Raw genomic sequence first — 16409 nt, 5'->3', positions numbered from 1 at the left:
TGTAGCAAATTGATTTCATTGATCAGACTGACTGCTCAGAGTTTTGTTCTCAGAAACTCTCTTTCAATTGTTCTATCCAATTGTCGTGTGCATTTCATATCTCCCATTTGTGCCTCCTGATCCATTCCACATTTATCACTCTGCTTTCTGCTGTACTAAGTTCAAGGTTACTACATTATCTCTTGCAGTGACTATATACCTCTTGCAGGTTGAATTGTTATCCCTCAAAAATCTATGCTATGAGTCCTAATCCCCAGTACCTATACATGTGATGTTATTTTTGAAATAGTTTCTTTGTCAATGTAATCAACTTAAGATGAGATCATAATCAGACTAAGGTGAGCTCTTAATCAAATGACTGTTGTCCCTATAAGGAGAAAGAAATTTGGAGACACACAGAGATACAGAGGAGACACAGACAGGGGAAAATGCTAAGTTAGAATGGAGACAGAGATAGGAATAATGTAACTATAAGTCAATGAACATTATGGATTTTGAGAACCATTATATGCCAGGAGGGAGTCATTTATTGATTCTCCAATAGGGTATTAATAAAGAACCAACTCTACTGATGTCTTGATTTTGCCATCAAGCCTCCAGAACTGTGAGACAATAAATTCCTATTCTTGTATACCATCCAGTGGTGGTAAATTTTTATGGTGGTCCTGGGAAACTAATACAGCAAGCAACCTTTGGAAATAGTCCTTGGATTACTTCCACTGAGAAAGAGGCAAAGTATCAGGTTACTTTCAGCAAGAGCCCAGCATCGAGGTCACATAATATCCTGAGACTTGTCAAAGGCTATTGAGAGACTTGCAGTCATATGCTAGGTGACTGTTTACTGTGGAATAATATAATTAATATAACAATAATAATTTATATCAAGGGTCCCCAGCCCTCAGGACACAGTCTAGTACAATCTATGGCATGTTAGGAGCCGGGTTGCACAGCAGGAGGTCCGCTACGAGAGAGCATTAATTACCATCTGAGCTCTGCCTCATCAGGTCAGCAGTGGCATCAGATTCTCATAAAAGCACAAACCCTATTGTTAACTGCATGTGCAAGGGATCTAGGTCATGCATACTCCTTGTAAGAACCTAATGCCTAATTTTCTGCCCCATGGAAAAAATCGTCTTCCATGAAACCGGTAATTTGTGCCAAAAATATTGAGGACTGCTGATTTAGATTATAAGTAACAAAAATTGAGGATATTATATAATTACTTTGAGATTTGCTGATCTTCAGAAATTCAAAATGCCATAACTGGCCACCAGTCATAGTAGTTTTAAATGAAGTATTAGCCCAAGTGTCTTCTAACGATGGGTCCAATGTGACTATTGAACCGTTCTATAATTATTTCTTCCAACTCAAAACAGGTAGCCAGGATAGATACACTTAGCAATTGAAAGAATCTGCACACTGGTGCCTAACCTATGGAATGATAGCACAGACAGGAATCATAGCACATAGATAGGACTAGTTAGAAGCTTCTGGAAATGTCCACACTTTACAAAGAAGGTGAGCCATACCAGGATTGCATCCTAGAGTGAACTGTAGAGATTACTGTTACCACAAAAGACTTGAGAGATTCAGAGCTGATATTCGCTATCTTATCTCCATTTACACCTTTTAATCATCACTAAACCCAGATGAATTATAAAGAATTACCATGATACCATTCGTAGGTGGTGATGCTAATCATGGCTTGTGCTCCAGGTGTGGCGTCTTTATTGAAATAATGAAAATCTTGGCATCTATTATGCAACTTATTTCTGTAAGTTAGAAAAGAATGATAATTTAAGTTAGGCTAAGATCATGCTTGGTGTCCTGCCGCAGAGCTATGTCAATTTCCTTTCTCTTTGTCATAGAAAAGTTGAGAAGTGAGTTGATTATCTAAGACATCTGAATTCAAAGGGTCAATGGGTGTTGTTTTTAAGTAACAGACTTCCTGTTCCATCCACAATTTTGAAAAACGCAAAAGTCTTGATTTGTCTCCTTGGATTTTGGAGGAAACATATATCACAATTGGCTATGCTGCTTAACCCATTTATCAGGTAACCCATAAGGCTGCCAATGTTGAGTGGGTCTTGGAGAAAAAGACCTCTCTGCATCAGGTTCAAGCTGTGGTGCAAGCTGTCCTGCTTTGTGATCCATCAAATAAAAGAGTATTAGAAGTATCAGCGGCATTGATAGATTCTGTATAGAGTCTTGGGTGAGTCCCATTCAGAGAATCACAGCATGGATTGTAGTGTTTTGGGAGAATGCCAAGTTTTTGCCTGAAAATGAGCACTGGTAAAAGCTAAACTCCTGACTAGGGGACACCAAGTGACTATGAATCTCTAATCAGTCCTCATAAGCATAGTGTATAAGATAAATTAACCTGTAAAATTACATGTGTGTAGTTGCACTCAAATTTAAGATCAAATATCTATAATTCACATTCTACTCTAAACATGACTTTGAAACTGTAGGTCCTGAGAGTACATGTCAACTGCATAAGAAGGTGGTTCAGACCCCTGTTATACCTACCTGTTATAACTACTTTGCTACCTTTCTCTCAATTCATACCTAGGGTGTCATGGCGAATTGCCTATGACCTGTGCTTGTTTATAGTTGGATGTGATTTATTTTCCACATACAGCTGAACATGTGTGGCTGCTGCACTACAGTGTGACTTAGAGTGCCCTGAATGACTTTAGTGACAGGAAATCCTTCCAATAAGCAGATTCTTAGGTAAAGTTTCTTGTCTACTTTGTGTGGAAGTATATATGACCTGAAATGTGACTATATACAGGTAGGATTCTAGATAGTAACTATTAAGTTGGCCAGCTTGAGTAGAATTTGGAAAATAAAATAAAATTAAAAAATTAATGTAACAAAGACATCTCTGAGGAAATAAGTATGTTGGTGTTACTCTTTGAGTGGGCACATGTAGAGCGATTTATGGCCAATGTATATGCCTGCCAAGAGGCAACTATGGTGAAAGATCATGAGCTCCAATACATAGACTACTCTCCAGGATTTATCTGCATAATTTGGCTGAGTGTAAAACCTGCAAGCATGACAGGCCAATGCTATTATCCTGAAATGGTATCATTACCATGCAGTGACCAACTTTCTGTATAGTGGTAGCTTGATTACATCTTTTCTATTTTGAGAAGAACAGTGTTGTTTTTCTCATAGGAATGGAAACATATTCAGGATATACATTTTCCTTTCCAGGCGGCAGCACTTCTGCCAGCATTACTAGTTATGGAGTTACAATAATCCTCGTCTATTGCCATGTTGTACGACTCAATGTTGTTCCTGCTCAGGACACACTTTTCACAGTTTAACAAATGCATAACTTCCACATCTGACCAAGATGGAAAAACAGAGCACCCAGATTCATAAAGCAAGTCCTTAGAGACCTACAAAGAGACTTAGACTCCCAGACAATAATAATAGGAGACTTTAACACCCCACTGTCAACATTAGACAGATCAACGAGAAAGAAAGTTAACAAGGATATCCAGGACTTGGACTCAGCTTTGCACCAAGAGGATCTAATAGACTTCTACAGAACTCTCTACCCCAAATAAATATCATATACATTCTTCTCAGTACAACATCTCACTTATTCCAAAATTGACCACATAGTTGGAAATAAAGCACTCCTCACTCCTCAGCAAATGTAAAAGAACAGAAATTATAACAAACTGTCTCTCAGACCACGGTGCAACCAAATTAGAAATCAGGATTAAGAAACTCACACAAAACCACACAGCTAATGGAAACTGAACAACCTGCTCCTGAATGACTACTGGGTAAATAACGAAATGAAGGCAGAAATAAAGATGTTCTTTGAAACCAATGAGAACAAAGACATGACATACCAGAATCTCTGGGACACATTTAAAGCAGTGTGTAGAGGGAAATTTATAGCACTAAATGCCCACAAGAGAAAGCAGGAAAGATCTAAAATCGACACCCTAACATTACAATTAAAAGAACTAGAGAAGCAAGAGCAAACACATTCAAAAGCTAGCAGAAGGCAAGAAATAACTAAGATTAGAGCAGAACGGAAGGAGATAGAGACACAAAAAACCCTTCAAAATATCAATGGATCTAGGAGCTGGTTTTTTGAAAAGTTCAAAAAACAGATAAACCACTAGCAAGACTAATAAAGAAGAAAAGAGAGAAGAATCAAATAGATGCAATAAAAAATGATAAAGGGGATATCACCACAGATCCCACAGAAATGCAAACTGCCATCAGAGAATACTACAAACACCTCTATGCAAATAAACTAAAAAATGTAGAAGAAATGGATAAATTCCTGGACACATACAACCTCCCAAGACTAAACCAGGAAGAAGTTGAACCCCGGAATACACCAATAACAGGCTCTGAAATTGAGGCAATAATCAGTAGCCTACCAACCAAAAACAGTCCAGGACCAGATGGATTCACAGCCGAATTCTACCAGAGGTACAAAGAGGAGCTGGTACCATTCCTTCTGAGACTATTCCAATCAATAGAAAAAGAGGGAATCCTCCCTAACTCATTTTATGAGGCCAGCATTATCCTGATACCAAAGCCTGGCAGAGGCACAACAAAAAAAGATAATTTTAGATCAATATCCCTGATGAACACCAATGCAAAAATCCTCAATAAAATACTGGCAAACGAATCCAGCAGCACATCAAAAAGCTTATCCACCATGATGAAGTTGGCTTCATCCCAGGGATGCAAGGCTGGTTCAACATATGCAAATCAATAAACGTAATCTATCATATAAGCAGAACCAAAGACAAAAACCACATGATTATCTCAATAGATGCAGAAAAGGCCTTTGACAAAATTCAACAACCCTTCATGCTAAAAATTCTCAATAAATTAGGTATTGATGGGACATATCTCAAAATAATAAGAGCTATTTATGACAAACCCACAACCAATATCATTCTAAATGGGCAAAAACTGGAAGCATTCCCTTTGAAAACTGGCACAAGACAGGGATGCTCTCTCTCACCACTCCTATTCAACAGAGTATTGGAAGTTCTGGCCAGGGCAATCAGACAAGAGAAGAAATAAAGGGTATTCAATTAATAAAAGAGGAAGTCAAATTGTACCTGTTTGCAGATGACATGATTGTATATTTAGAAAACCCCATCGTCTCAGCCCAAAATCTCCTTAAGCTGATAAGCAACTTCAGCAAAGTCTCAGGATACAAAACCAATGTGCAAAAATCACAAGCATTCCTATACACCAATAACAGACAAACAGAGAGCCAAATCATGAGTGAGCTCCCATTCACAATTGCTACAAAGAGAATAAAATACCTAGGAATCCAACTTACAAGGGATGTGAAAGACCTCTTCAAGGAGAACTACAAACCACTGCTCAACGAAATAAAAGAGGACATAAACAAATGGAAGAACATTCCATGCTTATGGATAGGAAGAATCAATATCGTGAAAATGGCCATACTGCCCAAGGTAATTTATAGATTCAATGTTATCTCCATCAAGCTACCAATGACTTTCTTCTCAGAATTGGAAAAAACTACCTTAAAGTTCATATGGAACCAAAAAGAGCCCGCATTGCCAAGACAATCTTAAGCCAAAAGAACAGAGCTGGAGGCATCACGCTACCTGACTTCAAACTACACTACAAGGCTACAGTAACCAAAACAGCATGGTACTGGTACCAAAACAGAGATATAGACCAATGGAACAGAACAGAGCCCTCAGAAATAATACCACACATCTACAACCATCTGATCTTTGACAAACCTGACAAAAACAAGAAATGGGGAAAGGATTCCCTATTTAATAAATGGTGTTGGGAAAACTGGCTAGCCATATGTAGAAAGCTGAAACTGGATCCCTTCCTTACACCTTGTACAAAAATTAATTCAAGATGGATTAAAGACTTAAATATCAGACCTCAAACCATAAAAACTCTAGAAGAAAACATAGGCAATACCATTCAGGACATAGGCATGGGCAAGGGCTTCATGACTAAAACACGAAAAGCAATAGCAACAGAAGCCAAAATTGACAAATAGGATCTAATTAAACTAAAGAGCTTCTGCACAGCAAAAGAAACTATCATCAGAGTGAACAGGCAACCTACAGAATGGGAGAAAAATTTTGCAATCTATCCATCTGACAAAGGGCTAATATCCAGAATCTACAAAGAACTTAAACAAATTTACAAGAAAAAAACAATCCCATCAAAAAGTGAGTGAAGGATATGAACAGACACTTCTCAAAAGAAGACATTTATGCAGCTAACAGACACACGAAAAAATGCTCATCATCACTGGCCATCAGGGAAATGCAAATCAAAATCACAATGAGGTACCATCTCACAACAGTTAGAATGGCGATCATTAAAAAGTCAGGAAACAACAGGTGCTGGAGAGGATGTGGAGAAATAGGAATGCTTTTACACTGTTGGTGGGACTACAAACTAGTTCAACCATTGTGGAAAACAGTGTGGTGATTCCTCAAGGATCTAGAACTAGAAATACCATTTGACCCAGCCATCTCATTCCTAGGTATATAACCAAAGGATTATAAATCATGCTACTATAATGACAAATGCACACGTATGTTTATCGCAGTACTATTCACAATAGCAAAGACTTGGAACCAACCCAAATGTCCATCAATGATAGGCTGGATTGAGAAAATGTTGCACATATACACCATATAATACTATGCAGCCATAAAAAAGGATGAGTTCATGTCCTTTGCAGGGATGCGGATGAAGCTGGAAGTTGCTCATTCTGAGCAAACTATCGCAGGGACAGAAAACCAAGCACCGTATGTTCTCACTCATAGGTGGGAATTGAACAATGAGAACACTTGGACACAGGGTGTGGGGAACATCACACACTGGGGCCTTCTGTGGGGTAGGGGGAGGAGGGAGGGATTGTATTAGAAGAAATATCTAATGTAATTGATGAGTTAATGGGTGCAGCACATCAACATGGAACATGTATACATATGTAACAAACCTGCACATTGTGCACATGTTCCCTAGAACTTAAAGTACAATAATAATAATAAAAGTATACTGTTGATTGAATCACTAATTATAAACAAAATAATTAATTTAATGTATGTGTGCATTTTGTATCATTTTTGGTTAGATTTCTTTGAGCAGCTAATTTGGCATTGTGTAGAGCCAATTAGAAATGAAACATATACAAATGATTTCCTGTATTTTTGGAAGAAATTCATCATGTCAAAATTTATTTAAATATTTTCATAGGTACATATGTAAAATATTAAATTATTATATAACTACATATTTTAATAATTTCTATCAGTTAATGATTTTATTAACCCCTTTTTTCATTTTGAGAGACATTGAAGCTACTGTTTTACTTTCATTGTAAATCTTAACATGCATTCATCTCTTAAAGACTGTGCAGGTTGCTTAGCAAAGGAAGCTTTGTGCTGTCAGTACTTTATCATAGAATAAATGATCATGTCTATATACATGTAAATAGTACAAAGACTAATCCTGCCTTGGTGTATCAAAGCATCCCAATTCTGTTTCTAAATGATAAGTGGCATTGTACAGAGAAAGGTATCTAAACCTTCTTAGACATTCTGCATAAATAAGAAATGTTATTTAATTGGAACTAGCTGCATGAAAATGGGGCTTCTGTTTGGAGAGATTAAGGTGTGATTTATCATATTGGTAAGAGTCAGATTCTTGCCAATCCTGATCCACCATGTCAGCTGCCTCTAGTATATTCAGAAATTCTTTCTTCAAAATCAAATAAGCCCATCCACATTGATACTATTTAAGTGAACCCTTGATGCATTTTGAAAATTTGAGCAAAATTACAAATATTTTAAATGTGTTTTTCATCTTTTTCATCATTATTTTCTACAATGCGTCTGGACTGTTTTTCAGCAATCAGCAGCTTCATGTTTGGGAATACAATTCTATCCAAAATTTTTTAACATTTCTATTGGAGAAATTCATTGAAACTCCAGTGTTTTTACCTGATTTAGAATGCAATCTTGTTCCTGAGAGAAAATACAAATGAATCTCAAAACTATAGCCTTCTTGCATTTGATATTTCAGAAAAGCTTCTCAGAAGCCCCAGCTGTCAGGAATTGAGATTTGGACCTGCTTTAAGTCACTACGTTCAACAAATACACCTGAAGGGGATTATAAACAGCCACCACATCCCTTGTTATCACTTTGTCTGATGAACACTTTATTATCTTTGAAACCGTATAAGGACTTAGGTTGGCAAGTGTTGCCCTAAATTGGATTTGACATACTAGATTCTTAAAGAAAAAAATTATCAGCAGCCATAAGGAATATCATATTGACAAGAAACAGAGAAAAGCCTTTAGAAATAAGGTAACTGGAAAAATATTTTTCAAATTACCTTTGTTTATCTTGCCCCATTAAAAGAAAATTAGCTAGAAAATGAAAAGAGAATTAGCAGTAAAAGATAATTAGCGACAATACTACAACCCTTAGTAAAATTCAACATAACTGTAACAGATGAAGATAAAATATAATATAAATTAACTTAAACATTTGTTTTCCCACAAATCTTGGTAACATCATCATATGGAGTGTTCACATTCCAAGTAACTTTAATCTCACATATATAAGTTGTGCATGCATATTTATTCAGAAATCTGAATCTTTTTAGTAAGTTTTAGAAACTATGATATAGAATTTCTTGTCATATTTCCTAAGAAGCAAATGAAAGTAAATTCATTCATGCCGTCTTAATGAAAAATTCATGCTTTCACTTATGTTAGCTTAATTGTAATGATTTAGAATTTTTAGACAAGTCATAAAACCAATGTAGTATGAAGGTTCTTAACTTTGGAGCTAATGGCGAAGTCAATTTCATTGCAGTGTTTATTGAAGGCAGAGTGATTATATTAGAATCATTTATATGAGGATGCCCATTGCTGGTTGTCTCCAAATTAGAAAATAAAAAAGATAGTCAGTCTCCCATGATGTTCTTAAAGCTTCAGAGAAAAAAATGAATAAAACATGAACTGCATCTAGCAACGGGATAAAAAGATTAAGATAGCATTGATCACAATTTATATATCACAATATAAAGAGGTTCTGGCTCCATGTCCTTTTTTTCCCTTGAACTCCATTTTAGTTATAAAGACTTTGTTAGAAGTCTTCCTTAATCATAGCTTCCATTTTCAAATTGTTTAAAATTAATGTTTACATTAATAAAGTCATTTTATATACAAATTAAAATGAACAAATTTATGACTAGATATATTTTTACTTACATGAGATAAATATTCAATGTACATTCTTGACATTCCATCAATCTAATTTTTAAAAATTCAATCCAATAGCATAAAAATCACATTGAATAAAAGATTTTTTGAACTCATTTAAAACCCAATGATGGAATCAGGAGAACGATGTATACACTCTCGCATTTATTGCTTTATCTGTAGGCCAGGGAGAATTGGGGAAGGCCAAAACTGCCCTAGGAACTCCATGAACAGGCGAAGTTGGGCAGTAGTAATTATTAACATTATCTTCCTTGTTTAGTAAAAGAAAACAAAACAGGTTTATACTCTTTATGATGATGGTTGTTTAGGTTTGCTCGTTAATGATATCTTTGTTCCTCATAGCCACTGCGCATTGGAGTGCAAAATGCTAGTGTAGATGGAATATGGGCTAGCAGTGACGTGTAAAGTATCAGTGGGTAAGGCTTTGTTCAGATACATCCTAATTTAAGCCCTGTGACAAATGCTTTGCATAAGTGCTAGCAACATATTCAAATAATTCTTTGGGAACTAAACATGTACCTCTGACTCAGCAAAGAGGTATTTTCTTTTTCTATATAGTATCATAGGAATAACAAATTGCAATATATGTGAAAAAACAATATTGAAATATGAAAAATAAATAAAATGAGAGTTGATTTCCCAAGATGAAACTGTAACATTAATAAAAACTTTAATAACAATTTCTATATTTTTTACCAATCATTATCACCACATTTTGTGTTCATTATTATATAATAGCTAGTAGTCTTTCTTGAAAAAAATCATTTTTATAAAGTAATAAACAGAAACAATTTTCAATAACAATTTTGAATGAACATAAAAGCAGATATATGTAATTGTGATATTTAAGCATCTTTTAGTGAATTTAATCACACCACATATAGAAAGAGACAACAAAACTATAGTTGCTTTCTAAATGTATAATTACCATATCTGTGTATTATAATGAGAAAATGTTTTATCATTGAGCTAAATACTAAGACCACCCTAATAAGCCAACAAAATTAAAAATTTAAATGAAATTCAATGTAAGTGGTTTCTCCATCTTCATGGTAATAGTGAAATGACCAGTTCTCAAAAATGGCATGCAATAAAAACATTTACCATGTTAATTTTAAAGATTTAAATAATTATTTTTCTCATTCATATAATCTCAAACATATAATGTCATTTGTATTTTATGTATCATTTATTTTGCATACAAAAATATATAGTGAAAGTACAACAAAGCAGGTCACGGTTATTTCAGGCAGCCTATGTTAGACATAGGATGTAAACATGAAGAGATATAATTTACATAAATTCAGAACCTAGATTTGATTTAAATGGTAGCACACTATTCTACTTTTCCTGCAGTTTCTGAAGTTTTCTGGAACATTTTAAGCAGACTCATCTTTTCTATTCGAGGAAGTGGATTTAATTATCTAGTCCTTTAATTCTACCCAGTGATAAACATTACTTTTCAAATTTTATATTAGCAATAAACCACAATAATAAAATTATTGATTAGAAATCCATGTATAATAAAACCATTCATGTATTGACAGGAAATTATGTTCCAGGGATTGTACTAGCTATTTTAGAAAAGAATCGTAGTTAGAGATAAGAACCTAAAGCTTAGCGAGAGTTAATCACTTATTTATTACAACATAGCATACAAGTGGCAGAATCTGAATTGAAACTATGTTTCTAAAATTGGCTTTTTCCAATCCTGCCTTACTCCTATATGAATTTTGTTAAAGAAAAGTTCAGTGAAATCCTCTTTCTTTCCATAATATTATTAAAAGTCGATGTAAGTTATTTTTCTTTAGCATAATTGTGCCATGAATATAAGAATTATTTCAGTCATGTTTGGATTCAAGAAATTAAGAACTACTTAAATTTGCCTAATGCTCTATTGGGGATATATTTACTATTAATTGTGTATACATTTGAAAAATGGCTTCAGGATTATTTTTACTGACTGAATCAGAATGTCATTACTCTTATGCATATCTCTATTATTTGATATTTGATATCTAACTGATTAATAGACTATAACTTGAGAATTATAGCATAATGCATTCACAGCTATGTTGTGATCACATTTTAAGAGATCTTCATTTTCATTCCTATTTTGCAAATCGTATCTCTTTTAACATTTATTATTTTAGATGTTTTTATTCAAAAAGTAAGATTCAATTCAGAATATTATTTAAGTTCAAATGGCCTGTGTGGAAAATAATTTTAGTAACCCCTCTAAGTCTCAATGTATCAAGTAGCAGAGGTATTATGATGGTTAACACTCCGTTACTTTCTATAGTTCAAATAATCCCCCTATCAAGTTTATAAAAGCCCTGATGTGTTCCTTCTTTAATCATAACGCTTCTCATCAAACAGAGTAGTTTGCAGCTGCTTAGCTTTCTTGCTCATCTGCTGGGACAAGCATCATTACTGCTAAGAGCTTCCTAAGTCATTCTTCATTTTTCTTAATAACAATGCAGGTTCAGAATTGCAACAATTGTCATTCATTGGGTATCCTCCAGCAATGTAATGAACAAAAGGTGGCTGCTGTCACTTAGCCACTCCATCAGGAATTGTGTTTATTCTATCCGACAACTACAAAGACTTCTAATTTCAGAGAACAATTTCTTTCTGGTTCATTCTAATCACTAAGGACTCTGGTTCACTTTTAAAAGGAAAGAAAAACTGTGCTTTGAAGAATTTCAAGCCTTCTTCTGAAAATCAAGCTCAGTGTTTTGTTGTAATTTTGTTACAGTTTAAAAATACTCTTTCTACAATGCCTGAATATGTGGATTTCTAAAAAAATACAATATGAAACATTTTGCCTTAGACTCTGTTTATTACATGGCCTCTATAGTATCTTACTGGATAGATCTTATGTATATAAGATTCACAATCTGTTAAAATCCACAATCCTTTTAGCATATTTGTTTATAAAATAACTTTAAATACTAATCTCACTTAAATTTTGATTTACTTATTAAATTATAGTGACTTTCACATACACGTTTAGAGATAGCTCTAGAAATAGTGTTACATAAGAAACATTTTAAACCCACGTTTCTCGTTTTTTATCTAACCACTATACACAGCCACATACACAATAAAAAAAAACTAACTAAAAAACCATAAGCATTTATTTTCCTAACCTATATGGTGAGTTTAATGCAATCTTGGTTTGAAAAATATTGGTGTAATACATGAGAATATATTTAAGGCACACATGTAAACAGTGGTAGTTCACTCCAATGCCATTATTACTATGCAAGAAACGTTATAGACTGCTCAAATTTAAAAGAATAAAAAAAGAAAGTACAAATAACAGATTTAGGCAAAAAGTGGCACAGAACATAAACAATATTTGCTGCTTGTCGATTGAAGGGCATACTTGACAATATTTTTGTTATAGACACTAAGATCCAAACATATTGTAGTGGTGACCTATTTGGGATCCTCGAGGAACATTAAACATGAGAGGAAAATAAATACACTTTCAGAAAAATAAAAGCTGAGATAATTTATACTTCTAATTTCCATTTTTTTGTTCAGCCTTTTTGTGATTTTATATTTAAAGTATGCATTTTAGGTAACATATTATTCAGTGTTGCTTTCATCCCGAATACTGAATTATTCTTCTTATATGAAGCATATAAAAGTCAAACGTATAGAACTTACTTCTTTCCTGACTTACTTTACATTAGTTAAATATTTTTTAGTATTCATTTTGATTTATTCTATTGGCACCATAGCTCAGCTGCCTCATTATTTTGCCCATAGGTGCTCTATGGTTATCAGTATGCATTCTTACCTTATCAAAGATTATTTGGAGTTAATGTTGTTACCAATTTACATTATAAAATTCACTTTATTCTTGACACTTTCCACTTACTATGTCATACTTGCCAACTTCCTTCATTCCTCATATTTTCCAGATTCTACATCACATCACATCACCTTGTCTACTTTCTATATTAAAAACTTATAACTAAAAACAATACAATCTCATTTGGCATTGCCCATCCTTCTGCTTTTGTGAGATGTCTTTTCCATTATATATGCATATATACTATATATATATGTACACATATAATATATATACATACATATATGTACACATATAATATATATACATATATATGTAATATATGTTACATATATGTAACATATAAAATATATAATACTTATATACATATATTATATATGTATATTATATATGTAATATATACATCTATAATATACATATATAATATATACACATTATATACATATATAAGTGTATATATAAGTATATGGTATATACACATGTAGACTATATATGCATACATGTATATATAGTATATGTACTATATATGCATATATACTATATATGTGTATATATACATATATATGTGTATATATAATATATGTATATATACATCCTTCTGCTTTTGTGAGATGTCTATTTCATTATATATGCATATATACTACATATGTGTATATATACATACATTATACATGTGTATATATACATATATTACATATATAATATTTGTATATATACACAGATAGATATATGTATATGTACACATATATAATGTATGTATATATACACATGTATATAATATATATTATATATTTTACATATTATAATTATGTGTATATATTATATATTTTATATATTATGTATATATATACATTATAATATGACTACTATGTATGTATAGATTATATAATATATGTATATATACACATATATATAGTATATATGCATATATAATGGAAAGACATCTCATATATACATATATAATATATAATTATATATGTATATACAATTATATATAATTATAATTATGCACATATAATATAATATATTGTATATATACATTATATTATAATATAATTATGTATCTATATATATTATATACATATATATGTATATATACACATATATATTATATATGCATATATAATGGAAAAGACATCTCACAAAAGCAGAAGGATGTATATATACACATATATACGTGTATATACACATATATACATATATATACACATATATACGTATATATAGTCTATATGTGTGTATATATACATCCTTCTGCTTTTGTGAGATGTCTTTTCCATTATATATGCATATATATACTATATATGTGTATATATACATATACTATATATGTGTATATATACATATACTATATATGTGTATATATACATATATTATATATGTGTATATAATATATTATATAATATATAGATACATAATTATATTATAATATAATGTATATATACAATATATTATATTATATGTGCATAATTATAATTATATATAATTATATATACATATATACATATATATTATATATGTATATATGAGATGTCTTTCCATTATATATGTATGTATATATCTGTATTATATATGTATACATAAACATATATACATATATGTATACATAAACATATATACATATATGTATACATAAACATATATACATATATGTATACATAAACATATATACATATATGTATACATAAACATATATACATATATATGTATATATATACACATATATGTGTATATATAGTCTATATGTACGTATATACTATATACGTATAAATACTTATATACTATATGCATATGTATATACTTGTATATGTATATGTGTATTTGGGATTGCGTATACATATACATGTGTAACTAGGATTACAGATGCCCGCCACCATGCCCAGCTAATTTTTGTATTTTTAGTAGAGACAGGATTTTGCTGTGTTGGCCAGGCTGGTCTCGAACTCCTGACCTCAGGTGATCCACCCCACTCAGCCTCCCAAAACGCTGGGTTTACAGGCGTGAGTCACCGTACCCAGCCCAATAAATGTTTAAAGAAGCATCTGTTTTCATCTTTATTTATATTTCTTCACCCTGAGGTATATCAATTAGCATTTCTTGGAATGTTTGTTGAGTGATGATAAAATTCCCTCAGGTATTTTCTTATCTGGTAATATTTTATTTTGGTCTTAATTTTAACATAGTTAAAAGATCATGTGTTAACATTTTGTTTTTATCTTTCCGCCCCTTAATAATGTTATTCCAGTGTCTTCTGGTCCACACTGTCTCTGATTGGAAGTAATTTTTCAAGTATTTTTCTCCTGTGTTTTGTCCTCTGGTTGCTTTAAATGTTGTCATCTTGACTTTCATTTTCGTCAGTTTGATCATGAAGTGCCTAAATGTGATTTTATTCTTTTGATTTTTATGTTGGGATTTGTTCAGCTCTTTGTATACCTGCATTATTCTTTTCAATCAAATTTGAGAAAATGTTTCTATTACAATTTCCTCAAATATTTTTCCATTCCATTATCTCACTTTCTTCCTCAGTTAGGATTCCAGTTAGCCACACATTAAAATGCTTAATATAGTCCCACAAACCCCTGAGCATATTTTCATTTTTATTCATTTAAAAAAATACATTTGTGATTGAAATATTTTTATTAATCTTTCTTCAGGTTCAGTGACTCTCCAATTCTCTTTCTCATTCTGTCATTTCTAGTTTATCCTTAAAGCAATTTCAGTTAATTATTCATCTCAATGAATATAATTTTTTAGATCTTGAATTTCCATTTGTTTCTCTTTTTTTTTAAATTATACTTTAAGTTTTGGGATACATGTGCAGAACGTGCAGGTTTGTTACATAGATATACACGTGTCATGGTGGTTTCCTGCACCCATCAACCAGTCATCTACATTAGGTATTTCTCCAAGTGCTATCCCTCTCCTAGCCCCTCACCAACCAACAGGTCCTGGTGTGTGATGTTCCACTCCCTGTGTCCATGTGTTCTCATTGTTCAACTCCCACTTACGAGTGAGAACATGCGGTGTTTGGTTTTCTGTTTCTGTGTTAGTTTGCTGAGAATGATGTTTTTCAGCTTCATCCATGTCCCTGCAAAGGACATGAACTCATCCTTTTTAATGGCTGCATAGTACTCCATGCTGTGTATGTGCCACCTTTTCTTTATCCAGTCTATCATTAATGGGCATTTAGATTGGTTCCAAATCTTTGCTATAGTAAACAGTGATGCAGTAAACATATATGCGCACATGTTTTTATAGTAAAATGATTTATAATCTTTTGG

At 32.6% G+C, this 16409-nt stretch overlaps 1 long non-coding RNA gene across 1 annotated transcript in view; it reads right to left on the bottom strand.

Annotated features, from left to right (window-relative positions):
* Positions 1-1668: 1668 nt before the first annotated feature.
* The window catches only part of LOC109023844 (uncharacterized), a 52180-nt gene continuing 37439 nt past the window's right edge, over positions 1669-16409 (bottom strand). Inside the window, exon 3 of the long non-coding RNA XR_008672985.2 lies at positions 1669-1772. This is a non-coding gene — a long non-coding RNA (uncharacterized lncRNA). The remainder of the gene's footprint in view (positions 1773-16409) is intronic.

The sequence above is a fragment of the Gorilla gorilla genome, chromosome 19 (genome assembly GCF_029281585.2).
Source record: "Gorilla gorilla gorilla isolate KB3781 chromosome 19, NHGRI_mGorGor1-v2.1_pri, whole genome shotgun sequence".
Lineage (NCBI taxonomy): Eukaryota > Metazoa > Chordata > Mammalia > Primates > Hominidae > Gorilla > Gorilla gorilla.
The sequence above is the reverse complement of the archived record's forward strand: the minus strand, read 5'-3'. Positions and strand labels throughout refer to the sequence as shown.